Here is a 20,110-nt window from a genome sequence, read left to right on the forward strand (position 1 = left end):
TCCTTTAAATCCACCGTGGTCATGAATTGACCTTCCTGGATGGTAGGAAGAATTGTCCGAATGGTTTCCATTTTGAACGATGGAACCTTGAGAAATTTGTTTAGGATCTGGAGATCCAAAATTGGCCTGAATGTTCCCTCTTTTTTGGGAACTATGAACAGATTGGAGTAAAACCCCATCCCTTGTTCTCCTAATGGAACAGGATGAATCACTCCCATCTTTAACAGGTCTTCTACACAATGTAAGAATGCCTGTCTTTTTATTTGGTCTGAAGACAATTGAGACCTGTGGAACCTTCCCCTTGGGGGTAGTTCCTTGAATTCCAGGAGATAACCTTGAGAAACTATTTCTAGCGCCCAAGGATCCTGAACATCTCTTGCCCAAGCCTGAGCGAAGAGAGAGAGTCTGCCCCCCACCAGATCCGGTCCCGGATCGGGGGCCAGCATCTCATGCTGTCTTGGTAGCGGTAGCGGGCTTCTTGGCCTGCTTACCTTTGTTCCAGCCTTGCATCGGTCTCCAGGCTGGCTTGGTTTGAGAAGAATTACCCTCTTGCTTAGAGGATGTAGAATTTGAGGCTGGTCCGTTTCTGCGAAAGGGACGAAAATTTGTTTTATTTTTAGCCTTAAAAGACCTATCCTGAGGAAGGGCGTGGCCCTTTCCCCCAGTGATGTCTGAAATAATCTCTTTCAAGTCAGGGCCAAACAGCGTTTTCCCCTTGAAAGGGATGTTAAGCAATCTGTTCTTGGAGGACACATCCGATGACCAAGACTTCAGCCAAAGCGCTCTGCGCGCCACAATAGCAAAACCTGAATTTTTCGCCGCTAATCTAGCTAATTGCAAAGTGGCGTCTAAGGTAAAAGAGTTAGCCAACTTAAGTGCTTGAACTCTGTCCATAACCTCCTCATAAGAAGATGCTTTATTGAGCGACTTTTCTAGTTCCTCGAACCAGAAACACGCTGCTGTAGTGACAGGAACAATGCATGAAATTGGTTGTAGAAGGTAACCTTGCTGAACAAACAACTTTTTAAGCAAACCCTCTAATTTTTTATCCATAGGATCTTTGAAAGCACAACTATCTTCTATAGGGATAGTGGTGCGTTTGTTTAGAGTAGAAACCGCCCCCTCGACCTTGGGGACTGTCTGCCATAAGTCCTTCCTGGGGTCGACCATAGGAAATAATTTCTTAAATATAGGGGGAGGGACAAAAGGTATGCCGGGCCTTTCCCATTCTTTATTTACAATGTCCGCCACCCGCTTGGGTATAGGAAAAGCTTCGGGGGGCACCGGGACCTCTAGGAACCTGTCCATCTACATAATTTCTCTGGAATGACCAAATTGTCACAATCATCCAGAGTAGATAACACCTCCTTAAGCAGAGCGCGGAGATGTTCCAATTTAAATTTGAATGTAATAACGTCAGGTTCAGCTTGTTGAGAACTTTTTCCTGAATCTGAAATTTCTCCCTCAGACAAAACCTCCCTAGCCCCCTCAGACTGGTGTAAGGGCATGTCAGAACCATTATCATCAGCGTCCTCATGCTCTTCAGTATCTAAAACAGAGCAGTCGCGCTTTCGCTGATAAGTGGGCATTTTGGCTAAAATGTTTTTAATAGAATTATCCATTACAGCCGTTAATTGTTGCATAGTAAGGAGGATTGGCGCACTAGATGCACTAGGGACCTCCTGAGTGGGCAAGACTGGTGTAGACATAGAAGGAGATGATGCAGTACCATGCTTACTCCCCTCACTTAAGGAATCATTTTGGGCAACATTATCAGTGGCATCATTGTCCCTACTTTGTTTGTCACATTCATCACATATATTTAAATGGAGAGGAACCTTGGCTTCCGAACATACAGAACATCGTCTATCTGATAGTTCAGACATGTTAATAGGCATAAACTTGATAACAAAGCACAAAAAACGTTTTAAAATAAAACCGTTACTGTCTCTTTAAATTTTAAACTGAACACACTTTTTTACTGAATATACGCAAAAGTATGAAGGAATTGTTCAAAATTCACCAAAATTTCACCACAGTGTCATAAAGCCTTAAAAGTATTGCACACCAAATTTGAAAGCTTTAACTCTTAAAATAACGGAACCGGAGCCGTTTTTACATTTAACCCCTATACAGTCCCTGGTATCTGCTTTGCTGAGACCCAACCAAGCCCAGAGGGGAATACGATACCAAATGACGCCTTCAATAAGCTTTTTCAGTGGATCTGAGCTCCTCACACATGCATCTGCATGCCTTGCTTCTCAAAAACAACTGCGCATTAGTGGCGCGAAAATGAGGCTCTGCCTATGACTAGAAAAGGCCCCCAGTGAAAAAGGTGTCCAATACAGTGCCTGCCGTTTTTTTAACAGAATTCCCAAGATTAAAATAACTCTCCAAAGTTATAAACCATTAAATATGCTTATAAAGTAATCGTTTTGGCCCAGAAAAATGTCTACCAGTCTTTAAAGCCCTTGTGAGGCCCTTTATTCTTATATTGAAAATTAAGAAAATGGCTTACCGGATCCCATAGGGAAAATGACAGCTTCCAGCATTACCAAGTCTTGTTAGAAATGTGTCATACCTCAAGCAGCCAAAGTCTGCTCACTGTTTCCCCCAACTGAAGTTAATTCCTCTCAACAGTCCTGTGTGGAAACAGCCATCGATTTTAGTAACGGTTGCTAAAATCATTTTCCTCTTACAAACAGAAATCTTCATCTCCTTTCTGTTTCAGAGTAAATAGTACATACCAGCACTATTTTAAAATAACAAACTCTTGATTGAAGAATAAAAACTACATTTAAACACCAAAAAACTCTGAGCCATCTCCGTGGAGATGTTGCCTGTGCAACGGCAAAGAGAATGACTGGGGAAGGCGGAGCCTAGGAGGGATCATGTGACCAGCTTTGCTGGGCTCTTTGCCATTTCCTGTTGGGGAAGAGAATATCCCACAAGTAAGGATGACGCCGTGGACCGGACACACCTATGTTGGAGAAAACTATTTCTAGTGCCCAGGGATCCTGAACATCTCTTGCCCAAGCCTGAGCAAAGAGAGAGAGTCTGCCCCCCACTAGATCCGGTCCCGGATCGGGGGCTACTCCTTCATGCTGTTTTGTTAGCAGCAGCAGGCTTCTTGGCCTGCTTACCCTTGTTCCAGCCTTGCATAGGTTTCCAGGCTGGTTTGGGCTGTGAGGCATTACCCTCTTGCTTAGAGGATGCAGAATTAGAGGCCGGTCCGTTCCTGAAATTGCGAAAGGAACGAAAATTAGACTTATTCTTGGCCTTGAAAGGCCTATCTTGTGGAAGGGCGTGGCCCTTTCCCCCAGTGATGTCTGAGATAATCTCTTTCAATTCTGGCCCAAAGAGAGTTTTACCTTTGAAAGGGATGTTAAGCAATTTTGTCTTGGATGATACATCCGCTGACCAAGACTTTAGCCAAAGCGCTCTGCGCGCCACAATTGCAAACCCTGAATTTTTTGCCGCTAATCTAGCTAATTGCAAAGCGGCATCTAAAATAAAAGAGAGTTAGCCAACTTAAGTGCGTGAACTCTGTCCATAACCTCCTCATATGGAGTCTCTCTACTGAGCGACTTTTCTAGTTCCTCGAACCAGAACCACGCTGCTGTAGTGACAGGAACAATGCACGAAATGGGTTGTAGAAGGTAACCTTGCTGTACAAAAATCTTTTTAAGCAAACCTTCCAATTTTTTATCCATAGGATCTTTGAAAGCACAACTATCCTCGATAGGAATAGTAGTTCGCTTGTTTAGAGTAGAAACTGCCCCCTCGACCTTAGGAACTGTCTGCCATAAGTCCTTTCTGGGGTCGACCATAGGAAATAATTTCTTAAATATAGGGGGGGGGGACAAAAGGTATGCCGGGCTTCTCCCACTCCTTATTCACTATGTCCGCCACCCGCTTGGGTATAGGAAAAGCGTTGGGGTGCACCGGAACCTCTAGAAACTTGTCCATCTTGCATAATTTCTCTGGAATGACCAAGTTGTCACAATCATCCAGAGTAGATAACACCTCCTTAAGTAGTGCGCGGAGATGTTCTAATTTAAATTTAAATGTCACAACATCAGGTTCAGCTTGTTGAGAAATTTTTCCTGAATCTGAAATTTCCCCATCTGACAAAACCTCCCTCATGGCCACTTCAGATTGGTGTGAGGGTATGACAGAACAATTATCATCAGCGCCCTCCTGCTCTTCAGTGTTTAAGACAGAGCAATCGCGCTTTCTCTGATATGCAGGCATTTTGGATAAAATATTTGCTATGGAGTTATCCATTACAGCCGTCAATTGTTGCATGGTAATAAGCATTGGCGCGCTAGATGTACTAGGGGCCTCCTGCGTGGGCAAAACTGGTGTAGACACAGTAGGAGATGATGTAGTATCAGGTCTACTCCCCTCATCTGAGGAATCATCTTGGGCAATTTCATTATCTGTGGCAGTACTGTCCTTACTTTGTTTGGACGCTATGGCACAATTATCACACAATTTTGAATGGGGAGACACATTGGCTTTCATACATATAGAACATAGCTTATCCGAAGGCACAGACATGTTAAACAGGCTTAAACTTGTCAATAAAGCACAAAAACCGTTTTAAAACAAAACCGTTACTGTCTCTTTAAATTTTAAACAGAGCACACTTTATTACTGAATATGTGAAAAAGTATGAAGGAATTGTTCAAAATTTACCAAAAATACTGTTAAAGCATTAACAGTATTGCATACCAATTTTCAGAGCTTTAACCCTTAAAATAACGGAACCGGAGCCGTTTACAAATTTAACCCCTATACAGTCCCAGCTACAGCCTTTGCTGTGACCTAACCAAGCCCAGAGGGGAATACGATACCAAATGACGCCTTCTAGAAACTTTTCCAACTACTTTCAGGTCCTCACACATGCATCTGCATGTCTTGCTCTCAAAACAACTGCGCAGTAATGGCGTGAAAATGAGGCTCAGTCTACAACTGGGAAGGCCCTCCCCGAGTGGAAAAGGTGTCTAACATAGTGCCTGACGTTAAAAAACGTTCCCCAAGTTTATAAGTGTGAATTATCAGCATAAATATGTATAAAATGTCCAAATAAAGCAATCGATTTAGCCCATAAAAGTGTCTACCAGTTTTATAGCCCATATTAAGCCCTTTATTCTGTTTGAAACTAATAAAATGGCTTACCGGTCCCCATGAGGGGAAATGACAGCCTTCCAGCATTACACAGTCTTGTTAGAAATATGGCTAGTCATACCTTAAGCAGAAAAGTCTGCTAACTGTTTCCCCCAACTGAAGTTACTTCATCTCAACAGTCCTATGTGGAAACAGCAATCGATTTTAGTTACTGTCTGCTAAAATCATCTTCCTCTCACAAACAGAAATCTTCATCCTTTTCTGTTTCAGAGTAAATAGTACATACCAGCACTATTTTAAAAAAACAAACTCTTGATAGTAGAATAAAAAAAAAACTACATTTAAACACCACATACTCTTAACCATCTCCGTGGAGATGTTGCCTGTGCAACGGCAAAGAGAATGACTGGGGTGGGCGGAGCCTAGGAGGGACTATATGGCCAGCTTTGCTGGGACTCTTTGCCATTTCCTGTTGGGGAAGAGATATTCCCACAAGTAAGGATGACGCCGTGGACCGGACACACCAATGTTGGAGAAAGTGGAGATGCCATCCATAGAAAGCAATGAAGCTCTCTGGGATACAACATTTCAAATGGGAGAGAGAAGGTAACTGGAGAATCCTTGCGGCTTATATAAAGGCTGCGTTTGCATCAATTCCAAATTAAACTGAAACGTTTTCACTATAATTTAACTTGCCTTTGTCTATATTTAATATATATTACATTTATGTTAGTTAAAATAAGTGTATTGTGAATTTTTAGCAAATATCACCCGCATACAGCTAACAAAACAAATCAGTGACACCAGCTTGTTTAAAATGCTTAGAAAATTTCACAAGACTTGTGAGAGAGCTTCAGATATACCCTGGGAACTCACCTGTTCAGTCAAGGGAACTGGCCTGTCCCCCCCCCACACACACACACTTTCTTAAACTGTCAGTTTACAATGGAGAAAATACAAAGCATACCCCACCGAAACTGTCCCAATTTTCATAGAACAGTCCCGATTTTAGGTTAGATTAGATACATCCGCTGACCAAGACTTTAGCCAAAGCGCTCTGCGCGCCACAATTGCAAACCCTGAATTTTTTCGCTGCTAATCTAGCTAATTGCAAAGCGGCATCTAAAATAAAAGAATTAGCCAACTTGAGTGCGTGAACTCTGTCCATAACCTCCTCATACGGAGTCTCTCTACCGAGCGACTTCTCTAGTTCCTCGAACCAGAACCACGCTGCTGTAGTGACAGGAACAATGCACGAAATGGGTTGCAGGAGGTAACCTTGCTGTACAAAAATCTTTTTAAGCAAACCCTCCAATTTTTTTATCCATAGGATCTTTGAAAGCACAATTATCCTCGATAGGAATAGTAGTGCGCTTGTTTAGAGTAGAAACTGCCCCCTCGACCTTAGGGACTGTCTGCCATAAGTCCTTTCTGGGGTCGACCATAGGAAATAATTTCTTAAATATGGGAGGGGGGACAAAAGGTATGCCGGGCTTCTCCCACTCCTTATTCACTATATCCGCCACCCGCTTGGGTATAGGAAAAGCGTCGGGGTGCACCTGAACCTCTAGGAACTTGTCCATCTTGCATAATTTTTCTGGAATGACCAGGTTGTCACTATCATCCAGAGTAGATAACACCTCCTTAAGCAGTGCGCGGAGATGCTCTAATTTAAATGTCACAACATCAGGTTCTGCCTGTTGAGAAATATATATATTAGGGTTGGGCGATATGGGCAAAAAAAAATCGTGATTTTTTTGGAAAAAAAAACGAGATTGCGATTTAATTGCTATTTTCTAATAAATGACTATAACATCTTCATTTTGCATTAAAAAGTTTATTTAACACTACAGAATCTTAATGTACATGTTTCTCAATGCCCAATACACTCTTGGAGCATAAAAATACAAAACAAAAAATAGTTAAAATAAAATTTGCTGCCTGTGATGTGATTAAATAGTATCCACTAGCCAGTTATTAGGTCTTATGACACACAACATTGTCAAGTTTTCTTGGACAGTCATTCTAACTGGGGACAGTGGTATGATTAACATATGAGGCAGTGTAAGCCACATACACACACAAATAAATAATATATATACACACACACATATATATAATATACAATCACATACACAGTTACACATACGCGTGTGTGTGTGTGTGTATATATATATATATATATATATATATATATATATATATATATAGATAGATAGATAGATAGATAGATAGATAGATATTTATTTATTTATTTTTTTGTGCAGGAATCCAAAACAGGCATATAGCAGTAGGGGTGGGGGGCTGCTCCTTTCAGAAATGCTGTGCCTTACTGATATCAAATACATTGTAGATGCAGTTAAGTTAACCCAGCAGCAGAGGGGAATGCAGTTTTAGCCTTTTTGGCAGCCGTAAGGTTAACTGCATCTGCTATGTATTTGAGCCATTTCTCAGAGAGCAGGAGATTGTGTGGGAGGTTCCATAATGATTATATACCCTAAGTTTCAGACTGCAGACTTTCCTAGGGGAAAATATAAGTAAGTGGATTTCCCTCCTCTTCAGTCTTCTGCATGGTTCCATAATGATTACATACCCTAAGTTTCAGACTGCAGAGGTCCCTAGGGGGAAATATAAGTACCTCTTCACATCTCCTGCATGGGCTCTGCTTTTAGATTTCAATAGCTTGATCGGATGTTGAGATCACAAACAGAAAGTGAAACAGACATTTTACAAATGTGTCCTAAAAACAACCACTAGATGGAGCTGGTTTGTAAGAAATCACATGCAAATAATGCAGTACAGCCACTTCTGAGGGTTTTTTTTTAGCAAAAAATCGCGACCTCTTGCGGTTTTTAAATCGCGGCAATTAATTGCGGTTTAAAACCGAACCCACGAAAAATCGTGCAGCCCTAATATATACATACATACACATACATATATTTTTACCCCTGCATTGAAAACTCCTCTATTGAATATAATATATATTTTACTGGGAAAAATCCTGATTTCCATGCAGGGGTTAACATTCATGAATACAAGACTAGAAGGGACTGATTTACAGCTTGTCTCTGCCATTTAATGAAAATAGTATCAGTAAAGCTATGACTAAAACCAAAACTCCTCTGAAAATACAGGGCAACAGTCACTATTTTTTTTTTTAATACAAATTATTAGAACACATCTAAATATTTGCTTTGCAGTTGGTGCTCTATATCAAACTCCTGAGCCTTACAGCATCAAATGTTTTATGTAGGAAGGGTTAACTGTTGAACAAAATAACGGCTGCCTGTCTGAGGGACACAGAGGTCACAGAAAATAAATTTTAAACAAAACAGAACTCTCAATGCTCTTGCTGAAATCAGCGTTAAAGACCATACCCCAATCCACCCCCCCTCCTCCTCCCGCTACACTTCACTGACATGCTGGGGAGATAAAAGCACACGGCAAGGGAGATAGTGGGCAGAAACAACTTTCAGAAGTGGGGCTATAACTCACACCTCTCCCACTTGCAGGACATTAATCCATTCTGCTTTTCCCTGCATCGATGCAGCATCGTTAAAGGGATACTAACCCCTCATTTTTTCTTTCATGATTCAGATAGAGCATGCAATTTTAAGCAACTTTCTAATTTACTCCTATTATCAATTTTTCTTTGTTCTCATGTTATCTTGATTTGAAAAAGCAATAATAAAAGGTTAGGTGCCAGCCCATTTTTTAGTTCATCTCCTTGGTAGAGTTGCCGATTGGTTTGCTACATTTAGCCACAAATCAGCAAGTGCTACCCATGTGCTGAACAAAAAATGGTCTGGCTCTAAAGCTTACAGTACTGCTTTTTCAAATCAAGATAGCATGAGAACAAAGAAATTTATAATAGGAGTAAATTAGAAAGGTGCTTAAAATCTCATGCTCTATCTGAATCATGAAATAAAAAAAATTGGGTTTAGTATCCCTTTAAAGGAATGGAAGGGCAACGACAATAACTAACTGACATACTAATTAGTGCACTGCTCACCACCACCTCCTCCTGCACACAATAAGACAACAGCAATCCATGGAAGGGACTCAATGAGTTTTAAACAGCACAGGCAGTGATAAAAAGCTTGCAGTACACTTTCTCACCTCAGATCACAGACAGAGCTAGTGTGAAAGCAACTCCTCCCCCGTTCTGGCGGTTCAAAGTCACAAAAATAGCGCATCAATCAATTTCAGCAGCAGCCAATAATTGCACTGCACAAAAAATGTTTTAAGTACGTGTCAGTTGTCGCTAGGTATACACTGCTCAAGAGAATGGCCAATCGGAAAATAAAAAAATGGCTGAATAAATTGGAGTTGAGGAAAATTCTCTGCACAACGGACCTGCCTATTCTTTCTGCGGGCATGCTGCAGTTTCTGAGATAAGATCGCAGATCGCACTGTGTTCTGCCATGGGGCGATGGATAAATGGGATAAATATAAGATCTCATTTATAGGAAGAAAAGTGGTAATTAAATTGTCTATTATCCCAAAACTCTTGTACCTTTTCAGGTCTCTTCCCATATCACTTCCCCTACAAGACTTAAATAAATTACAGAAAGATACACTCCATTTTGTATGGCACAACAAAAAGAGCTAGAATAAGCAAACACAACTAGGCATAGAAATGGAGGCGGTTTAGGACTACCAAATTTAACATCATATTATAAAGCTGGGATGGCCCAGACGACTCTTTGGTATGACAAAACAAGCAATATTCAATGGGTTCACCTTGAAGCTAGAATTATAAACCTCAAGAATATATTTCAACTTCTGTGGACACCCAAATGAGAGAGACCCCCCCCCCCAAGAAAAAGAATATATAGCTATTTCTCACACAATTTTGTTTTGGGAAAAGACCACGACTAAATATTCATTACTCGATCCCAGGTCCATAATCAAACCATTAATAGCCCACCAATCCTCTATAGATAAAGTAGTTGAGGAGAAATGGATTAATAAGTGTCTCTACAGAATTGACGATACTCTTATAAATGGAAAATGTATGACCATACAACAGTATAACGATTTAGATCCTACAGAGTTACACACCTGGTATCACTACCTACAACTTAGATCCAGAGTAACGGAAGTACTAGGATCTAAACTTGCTGTAATTACCAACACAACGCCTTTAGAATCACTCCTTACAAAGACTAGGAGAAAAGGACTAATAGGGTTACTATACCCAACATTTAATCTAGTACAGGTTGACAAGAAAACATTACAAATGTGTAAGAGGGAAACAGAATTAGGGGAAATCTGGACTCTACAAGAATGGATTGAAAACTTAAAACGGGACCCCAAATTCACCTGTAATACCAACATCCAAGAGAATTACATAAAAACTGCTTTTCGTTGGTACCAGCACCCATCTAGGATACACACATCTGGAATAGCCACACAATATTTGCTAAAGAAATTGTGGTGAAGAAGGCACATACATACACACTTTGTGGCATTGCAATAAGATACACCATATCTGGGAAGAAACAATTAAATTTATAAGGAAAATCCTGGAAATGGAAATCACTATAGATCCAGAACATGCACTACTACACTTCCCAATAGAAGGAACCCCCCCCCCCCCAATATAACAAGCTCATAGACTCAATATGCGCGGCAACGAGAATCTGCATTGCCAAATATTGGAAAACGGAGCCCCCTAGTTTTAAAATTATTGAGCGAAAAATTGACCATATTTATAAAATAAGTAGTGCTGCAGCTGATACTCTCGACTAAATATCAATTCCTGAGGATATGGGAACCGTGGGTTATGTACACAGGAACTAGACAGAAAGAACTCTCCAGTACACAAGTGTTTAGTGAGACATAAACAAGAATAAAATACTCATAGTACATATTATATGGCATGCTGTTGTCTAGGACAGTGTTTTTCAACCAGTGTGCCGTGGCACACTAGTGTGCCGTGAGAGATCCTCAGGTGTGCCACGGCAGACTGACAACAGTGAGGGGGTGTCCCTCTTTCAAATTTTGAAATATTGGGAGGTATGTGACAGGCTCATCAGGCATCATTTACAACCATGACATTGACATTCATTCACAGACAATCATTATGATTGTTTGTGAATGAATGTCAATATGTCATGTATAGTTTGTAGGAGGCATGGCAGCACAGTACAGTGTGTGTGTGTATATATATATATATATATATATATATATATATATATATATATATATATATATATATACACAGGGGCGAAACTACAGGGGGTGCAGAGGTCGCAGGTGTGACTGGGCCCCTGACGGTGGGGGCCCAACTTAAAAATTTTTTATTTTTTTTTTTATAATTTATTTTTTATTTTTATAAAAAACGTTAACCTACCACTGCCTGCACTGATATCATGTGAGTGTGACATGACTACAGGGGTTAGTGTTTATGTTTTACCCATTGGTGTTTATGTGTGTGTGTATGGTGTGTGTGTATGTATGTGGAACCAGCAAATTGCAGACCTTGTTACTACAGCATGGGGGGGCAGGGGGTAAACAGTGTCACTATACAGTACCACTATATACAGTATGGGGGTGGACCATGTCACTGACTACTGTGGTCACTTTATAAAGTACTGGGCGGGTAGGGTCAGTCCAGCCATCTCACTGGCAGATTACAGACTGTTTCACTAACTTACTATATACAGTACTGGGGGGTTAAATAGTGTCACTATATATATATATATATATATATATATATATATATATATATATATATATATATATATATATATATATATATAGTAAATAGGGGGTCAGACCATTTCGCAGACTGTGGGCACAGGGTACCTCCTTTTGCAGACATGTAATCTGATTCACATTTTTTTCTGTGTTAAATGTAAAATAAAAAATTATATATGTATTAAATTCACCTTTTTTGGAGGGGGGAGGGGTGGTGGGGGGCCCTTCTTAGATTCTTGCACCTGGGCCCTGTGGTTTCTAGTTACGCCTCTGTATATATATATATCCTGTATTAGGCTACAATGTGTGATTTTGTAAAATTTTGGGATGGTGGTGTGCCGCAGGATTTTTTTAATGTAAAAAAGTGTGCCATGGCAAGAAAAAGGTTGCAAATCACTGGTCTAGGACAGTGTTTTTCAACCAGTGTGCCGTGAGAGATCCTCAGGTGTGCCACGGCAGACTGACAACAGTGTGACATATTTTTTAAACTTTGCTTGTTTTTTACTTCTAGTGCAGGGGTAGTTTGTAGGAGGCATGGCATAACAGCACAATACATACAGTATGTGTGTGTTTGTGTGTATGTGTATATATATATATATGCTGTATTAGGCTACAATGTGTGATTTTTTTTTAATTTTGGGATGGTGGTGTGCCACAGGATTTTTTAATGTAAAAAAGTGTGCCACGGCAAAAAAAAAGTTAAAAATCACTGGTCTAGGATACTACACTAATGTTAGCATTGTCCAGTTGATAACTGTTCAGTAACCTCAACTACCAACAGATGCACAGTCTGCTTTGTTATCTACTGAATGTTATCTTATGTTTTTTGTTTTCTTTTTTTTCCCCTTTCTTTTCCTTTGTTACATCTTGATGTAAAAATGTAACAAAATTCAATAAAATGTTTTCATTAAAAGAAAAAAAACATAATTTATGCTTACCTGATAAATTCCTTTCTCCTGTAGTGTGATCAGTCCACGGGTCATCATTACTTCTGGGATATTACTCCTCCCCAACAGGAAGTGCAAGAGGATTCACCCAGCAGAGCTGCCATATAGCTCCTCCCCTCTACGTCACCTCCAGTCATTCGACCAAGGACCAACGAGAAAGGAGAAGCCAAAGGGTGTAGTGGTGACTGGAGTATAATTTAAAAAATATTTACCTGCCGTAAAAAACAGGGCGGGCCGTGGACTGATCACACTACAGGAGAAAGGAATTTATCAGGTAAGCATAAATTATGTTTTCTCCTGTTAAGTGTGATCAGTCCACGGGTCATCATTACTTCTGGGATACCAATACCAAAGCAAAAGTACACGGATGACGGGAGGGACAGGCAGGATCTTTATACAGAAGGAACCACTGCCTGAAGAACCTTTCTCCCAAAAATAGCCTACGAAGAAGCAAAAGTGTCAAATTTGTAAAAAGTATGAAGCGAAGACCAAGTTGCAGCCTTGCAAATCTGTTCAACAGAGGCCTCATTCTTAAAGGCCCAAGTGGAAGCCACAGCTCTAGTGGAAAGAGCTGTAATTCTTTCAGGAGGCTGCTGTCCAGCAGTCTCATAAGCTAAACGTATTATGCTACAAAGCCAAAAAGAGAGAGAGGTAGCAGAAGCTTTTTGACCTCTCCTCTGACCAGAGTAAACGACAAACAGGGAAGACGATTGTCGAAAATCTTTAGTTGCCTGTAAATAAAATTTTAGGGCACAAACTACATCCAGATTGTGCAGAAGTCGTTCCTTTCTTGAAGAAGGATTTGGACACAAGGATGGAACAACAATCTCTTGATTGATATTCCTGTTAGTGACTACCTTAGGTAAGAACCCAGGTTTAGTACGCAGAACTACCTTATCCGAGTGAAAAATCAAATAAGGAGAATCACAATGTAAGGCTGATAACTCAGAGACTCTTCGAGCCGAGGAAATAGCCATTAAAAATAGAACTTTCCAAGATAACAACTTTATATCAATGGAATGAAGGGGTTCAAACGGAACGCCCTGTAAAACATTAAGAACAAGGTTTAAACTCCATGGCGGAGCAACAGTTTTAAACACAGGCTTAATCCTGGCCAAAGCCTGACAAAAAGCCTGAACGTCTGGAACTTCTGACAGACGTTTGTGCAACAGAATGGACAGAGCTGAGATCTGTCCCTTTAAGGAACTAGCGGATAAACCCTTTTCTAAACCTTCTTGTAGAAAAGACAATATCCTAGGAATCCTAACCTTACTCCAGGAGTAACCTTTGGATTCGCACCAATATAGGTATTTACGCCATATTTTATGGTAAATCTTTCTGGTAACAGGCTTCCTAGCCTGTATTAAGGTATCAATAACTGACTCAGAAAAACCACGTTTTGATAAAATCAAGCGTTCAATTTCCAAGCAGTCAGCTTCAGAGAAGTTAGATTTTGATGTTTGAAAGGACCCTGTATCAGAAGATCCTGTTTCAGAGGTAGAGACCAAGGTGGACAGGATGACATGTCCACCAGATCTGCATACCAAGTCCTGCGTGGCCATGCAGGCGCTATTAGAATCACTGATGCTCTCTCCTGTTTGATTCTGGCAATCAATCGAGGAAGCATCGGGAAGGGTGGAAACACATAAGCCATCCTGAAGGTCCAAGGTGCTGTCAAGGCATCTATCAGGACCGCTCCCGGATCCCTGGATCTGGACCCGTAACGAGGAAGCTTGGCGTTCTGTCGAGACGCCATGAGATCTATCTCTGGTTTGCCCCAATGTCGAAGTATTTGGGCAAAGACCTCCGGATGAAGTTCCCACTCCCCCGGATGAAAAGTCTGACGACTTAAAAAATTCGCCTCCCAGTTCTCCACTCCCGGGATGTGGATTGCTGACAGGTGGCAAGAGTGAGACTCTGCCCAGCGAATTATCTTTGATACTTCCATCATTGCTAGGGAGCTTCTTGTCCCTCCCTGATGGTTGATGTAGGCTACAGTCGTGATGTTGTCCGACTGAAACCTGATGAACCCCCGAGTTGTCAACTGGGGCCAAGCCAGAAGGGCATTGAGAACTGCTCTCAATTCCAGAATGTTTATTGGTAGGAGACTCTCCTCCTGATTCCATTGTCCCTGAGTCTTCAGAGAATTCCAGACAGCGCCCCAACCTAGTAGGCTGGCATCTGTTGTTACAATTGTCCAGTCTGGCCTGCTGAATGGCATCCCCCTGGACAGATGTGGCCGAGAAAGCCACCATAGAAGAGAATTTCTGGTCTCTTGATCCAGATTCAGAGAAGGGGACAAGTCTGAGTAATCCCCATTCCACTGACTTAGCATGCACAATTGCAGCGGTCTGAGGTGTAGGCGTGCAAAGGGTACTATGTCCATTGCCGCTACCATTAAGCCGATTACCTCCATGCATTGAGCCACTGACGGGTGTTGAATGGAATGAAGGACACGGCATGCACTTTGAAGTTTTGTTAACCTGTCTTCTGTCAGGTAAATTTTCATTTCTACAGAATCTATAAGAGTCCCCAGGAAGGGAACTCTTGTGAGTGGAAAGAGAGAACTCTTCTTTTCGTTCACCTTCCATCCATGCGACCTTAGAAATGCCAGTACTAACTCTGTATGAGACTTGGCAGTTTGAAAGCTTGAAGCTTGTATCAGAATGTCGTCTAGGTACGGAGCTACCGAAATTCCTCGCGGTCTTAGTACCGCCAGAAGAGCACCCAGAACCTTTGTGAAGATTCTTGGAGCCGTAGCCAATCCGAATGGAAGAGCTACAAACTGGTAATGCCTGTCTAGAAAGGCAAACCTTAGATACCGGTAATGATCTTTGTGGATCGGTATGTGAAGGTAAGCATCTTTTAAATCCACTGTGGTCATGTACTGACCCTTTTGGATCATGGGTAAAATTGTCCGAATAGTCTCCATTTTGAACGATGGAACTCTTAGGAATTTGTTTAGGATCTTTAAATCCAGAATTGGCCTGAAAGTTCCCTCTTTTTTGGGAACCACAAACAGATTTGAGTAAAACCCTTGTCCCTGTTCCGACCGTGGAACTGGATGGATTACTCCCATTAATAAAAGCTCTTGTACGCAGCGCAGAAACGCCTCTTTCTTTATTTGGTTTGTTGACAACCTTGACAGATGAAATCTCTCTCTTGGGGGAGAGTATTTGAAGTCCAGAAGGTATCCCTGAGATATTATCTCTAGCGCCCAGGGATCCTGGACATCTCTTGCCCAAGCCTGGGCGAAGAGAGAAAGTCTGCCCCCCACTAGATCCGTTCCCGGATCGGGGGCCCTCAATTCATGCTGTTTTAGGGGCAGCAGCAGGTTTCCTGGCCTGCTTGCCCTTGTTCCAGGACTGGTTAGGTCTCCAGCCTTGTCTGTAGCGAGCAACAGATCCTTCTTGTTTTGGAGCAGAGGAAGTTGATGCTGCTCCTGCTTTGAAATTCCGAAAGGAACGAAAATTAGACTGTCTAGCCTTAGGTTTGGCTCTGTCTTGAGGCAGGGCATGGCCTTTACCTCCTGTAATGTCAGCGATAATTTCTTTCAATCCGGGCCCGAATAAGGTCTGCCCTTTGAAAGGTATATTAAGTAATTTAGACTTAGAAGTAACGTCAGCTGACCAGGATTTTAGCCACAGTGCTCTGCGCGCCTGAATGGCGAATCCGGAATTCTTAGCCGTAAGCTTAGTTAAATGTACTACGGCATCTGAAATAAATGAGTTAGCTAACTTAAGAGCTTTAAGCTTGTGTGTAATCTCATCTAATGGAGCTGATTCAAGTGTCTCTTCCAGAGACTCAAACCAAAATGCTGCTGCAGCCGTGACAGGCGCAATGCATGCAAGGGGTTGCAATATAAAACCTTGTTGAACAAACATTTTCTTAAGGTAACCCTCTAACTTTTTATCCATTGGATCTGAAAAGGCACAGCTATCCTCCACCGGGATAGTGGTACGCTTAGCTAAAGTAGAAACTGCTCCCTCCACCTTAGGGACTGTTTGCCATAAGTCCCGTGTGGTGGTGTCTATTGGAAACATCTTTCTAAATATCGGAGGGGGTGAGAACGGCACACCGGGTCTATCCCACTCCTTAGTAACAATTTCAGTAAGTCTCTTAGGTATAGGAAAAACGTCAGTTCTCGACGGTACCGCAAAATATTTATCCAACCTACACATTTTCTCTGGTATTGCAACTGTGTTACAATCATTCAGAGCCGCTAACACCTCCCCTAGTAATACACGGAGGTTTTCCAGCTTAAATTTAAAATTTGAAATATCTGAATCCAATCTGTTTGGATCAGAACCGTCAGCCGCAGAATGAAGCTCTCCGTCCTCATGTTCTGCAAGTTGTGACGCAGTATCTGACATGGCCCTAACATTATCAGCGCACTCTGTTCTCACCCCAGAGTGATCACGCTTACCTCTTAGTTCTGGTAATTTAGCCAAAACTTCAGTCATAACAGTAGCCATATCCTGTAATGTGATTTGTAATGGCCGCCCAGATGTACTCGGCGCCACAATATCACGCACCTCCCGAGCGGGAGATGCAGGTACTGACACGTGAGGCGAGTTAGTCGGCATAACTCTCCCCTCGTTGTTTGGTGAAATGTGTTCAATTTGTACAGATTGACTTTTATTTAAAGTAGCATCAATGCAGTTAGTACATAAATTTCTATTGGGCTCCACTTTGGCATTAGCACATATAGCACAGATGTCTTCCTCTGAATCAGACATGTTTAACACACTAGCAAATAAACTAGCAACTTGGAAATACTTTTCAAGTAATTTACTATAATATGAAAACGTACTGTGCCTATAAGAAGCACAGAAAGAGTTATGACAGTTGAAAGTTAATAAACTGAAAGGTTATAGCATCAAATCTTTGTAAAAAACACAATTTTAGCAAAGGCTTGTTCCCATTAGCAAAGGATAACTAACCCTGATAGCAGAAAAAAAGTTACATAAATAAACGTTTTTTATCACAGTCAACTACAATCTCACAGCTCTGCTGTGAGTGATTACCTCCCTCAAAACAAGTTTTGAAGACCCCTGAGTTCTGTAGAGATGAACCGGATCATGCAGGAAATACAATGAGCTTCTGACTGAATTTTTTGATGCGTAGCAAAAGCGCCAAAAAAGGCCCCTCCCCCTCACACACAACAGTGAGAGAGATCAGTAAACTGTCATAAATTAAATAAAACAACTGCCAAGTGGAAAAAAATAGTGCCCAAAATATTTTATTCACCCAGTACCTCAGAAAATGAAACGATTTTACATGCCAGCAAAAAACGTTTAACATAAATTAAGTGTTATTAAAAAGCCTGTTGCTAGTCCCTGCAAATTAGGCTAAAGTCTTATGCACACAGTATAATTCCAGTGAAGTGCCATTCCCCAGAATACTGAAGTGTAAAATATACATACATGACAGCCTGATACCAGTTGCTGCTACTGCATTTAAGGCTGAGTTTACATTATATCGGTATGGCAGAATTTTCTCATCAATTCCATTGTCAGAAAATAATAAGCTGCTACATACCTCTTTGCAGATTAATCTGCCGCTGTCCCCTGATCTGAAGTTTACCTCTGCTCAGATGGCCGAGAAACAGCAATATGATCTTAACTACTCCGGCTAAAATCATAGTAAAAATTCAGGTAGATTCTTCTTCAAATTCTACCAGAGAAGGAATAACACACTCCGGTGCTATTATAAAATAACAAACTTTTGATTGAAGGTATAAAACTAAGTATAATCACCATAGTCCTCTCACACATCCTATCTATTCGTTGGGTGCAAGAGAATGACTGGAGGTGACGTAGAGGGGAGGAGCTATATGGCAGCTCTGCTGGGTGAATCCTCTTGCACTTCCTGTTGGGGAGGAGTAATATCCCAGAAGTAATGATGACCCGTGGACTGATCACACTTAACAGGAGAAAATCAAGTATTTTCATAATTATAGTTAACTAGTTTTCCTATTTCTCTATTTCATATATCCCCAAATGTTATAGAACAGGTTTCAGGAAAACAAAAAAGTAAGAAGCTTTCAAAGTATTGATTTAGTCAAAAGTCATTTGTGTACAAAAAAACAAAGTTTAAAAAAAAAAAAAGTTTAAAAAAAAAATGATCTCAGTAAATCCCCCAACATTCTAAATATCTACAATGTATACACACACACATACATCAAAAGAAATGTGTATTTAAATCTAGTAGTGTGCCCTGATGGACTGAGTAGAATTAACAGGGAGAAATGGACTTCAGACTTGCCTGTAAGCAGGTGATTAATCACTTGCCTCTATGGAGATGGGGATTTGTAGAATCAAGAAAAGGATCTGAAGGATGTTTAATAAACATTAGTTAAAAACATTTCAACAGGTTCTGGCGCAAGAGAGAATAAAGAAATGGGGTGGTGATTTGAGTAGGTAACTGCATCAAGCAAAGCGAAATTAATCATCAGTCATCAGAAAGAGCAGCACGTAAACCTGATTTGTTTTCTTTGCCTGAAAAATGTGAGCTAAAAGTCGTTTAAATTAAAACTAATGAAGCTTTATCAATTGTGTAATTCTGTTGGGCTCATTATCCGATACTTGCTACTAATGATCCCTGACCATGATCATTAATATCTATAATGTAATGAGCCTTAGCAAGAAGTACAAATGTATAATAAAAAACCACTGCAGAATGATAAACATATAATCATATCAACTGTACTAGTATATACTGTGGTGTGTGTGTGTCATATATATATATATATATATATATATATACATACACACACACACACACATACATACACATATACAGTACATACATACACATATATAGATACATACCTCCTATGTGTATCTGCACTCACAGTTCAAAAGTGTCTTCCTCCAGGGTGCAAATTAAGTCAAATTATTGTAGAAGATCCAAGCAGGGACTGCACTCACTGGATTTAGAAAATAAATTCATATTTATTAAATGGTCCATTTAATAAATATTTATTTTCTAAATCCTGTATATATACACATATACATACATACACACACACACACACACACCATGGAAGATCCGCACTCAATGGACTTTTCAAAATAGTTTATTCAAGTAGCGACGTTTCAACTCGGGGAAGACACTCCCCTTTATCACTATTTGAATAAGCTATTTTGAAAACTCCAGTGAGTGCGGACCTTCCATGGTGTATTTAACGTTTATGCTCCTGTTACCCTGGCAAGCTGTAGTAAAGGGAAGAGTGCTTTTTCTCATGTATTTGTGTGTGTGATTAGTTTAGCATTGGAACAAATAAAGGGGACTTTCAGTCATGAAGTATAAAATACTTCATG

The 20,110-nt window shown here is 40.7% G+C and overlaps 1 protein-coding gene across 3 annotated transcripts in view; it reads right to left on the bottom strand.

Annotated features, from left to right (window-relative positions):
* STK11IP (serine/threonine kinase 11 interacting protein) overlaps positions 1–20,110 on the bottom strand; it is a 338,389-nt gene that overhangs the window by 312,226 nt on the left and 6,053 nt on the right. The window contains exon 1 of one of the 3 annotated variants that reach the window (XM_053698221.1): positions 19,619–19,716. The exons of the other annotated variants lie outside the window; for them this stretch is intronic. The gene's annotated coding sequence lies outside the window, so the exon portion shown is untranslated. Of the gene's footprint in view, positions 1–19,618; positions 19,717–20,110 lie in introns of those variants that run through there. 3 annotated transcript variants of the gene reach the window in all.

Source organism: Bombina bombina, chromosome 1, assembly GCF_027579735.1.
Source record: "Bombina bombina isolate aBomBom1 chromosome 1, aBomBom1.pri, whole genome shotgun sequence".
Classification (NCBI taxonomy): Eukaryota; Metazoa; Chordata; class Amphibia; order Anura; family Bombinatoridae; genus Bombina; species Bombina bombina.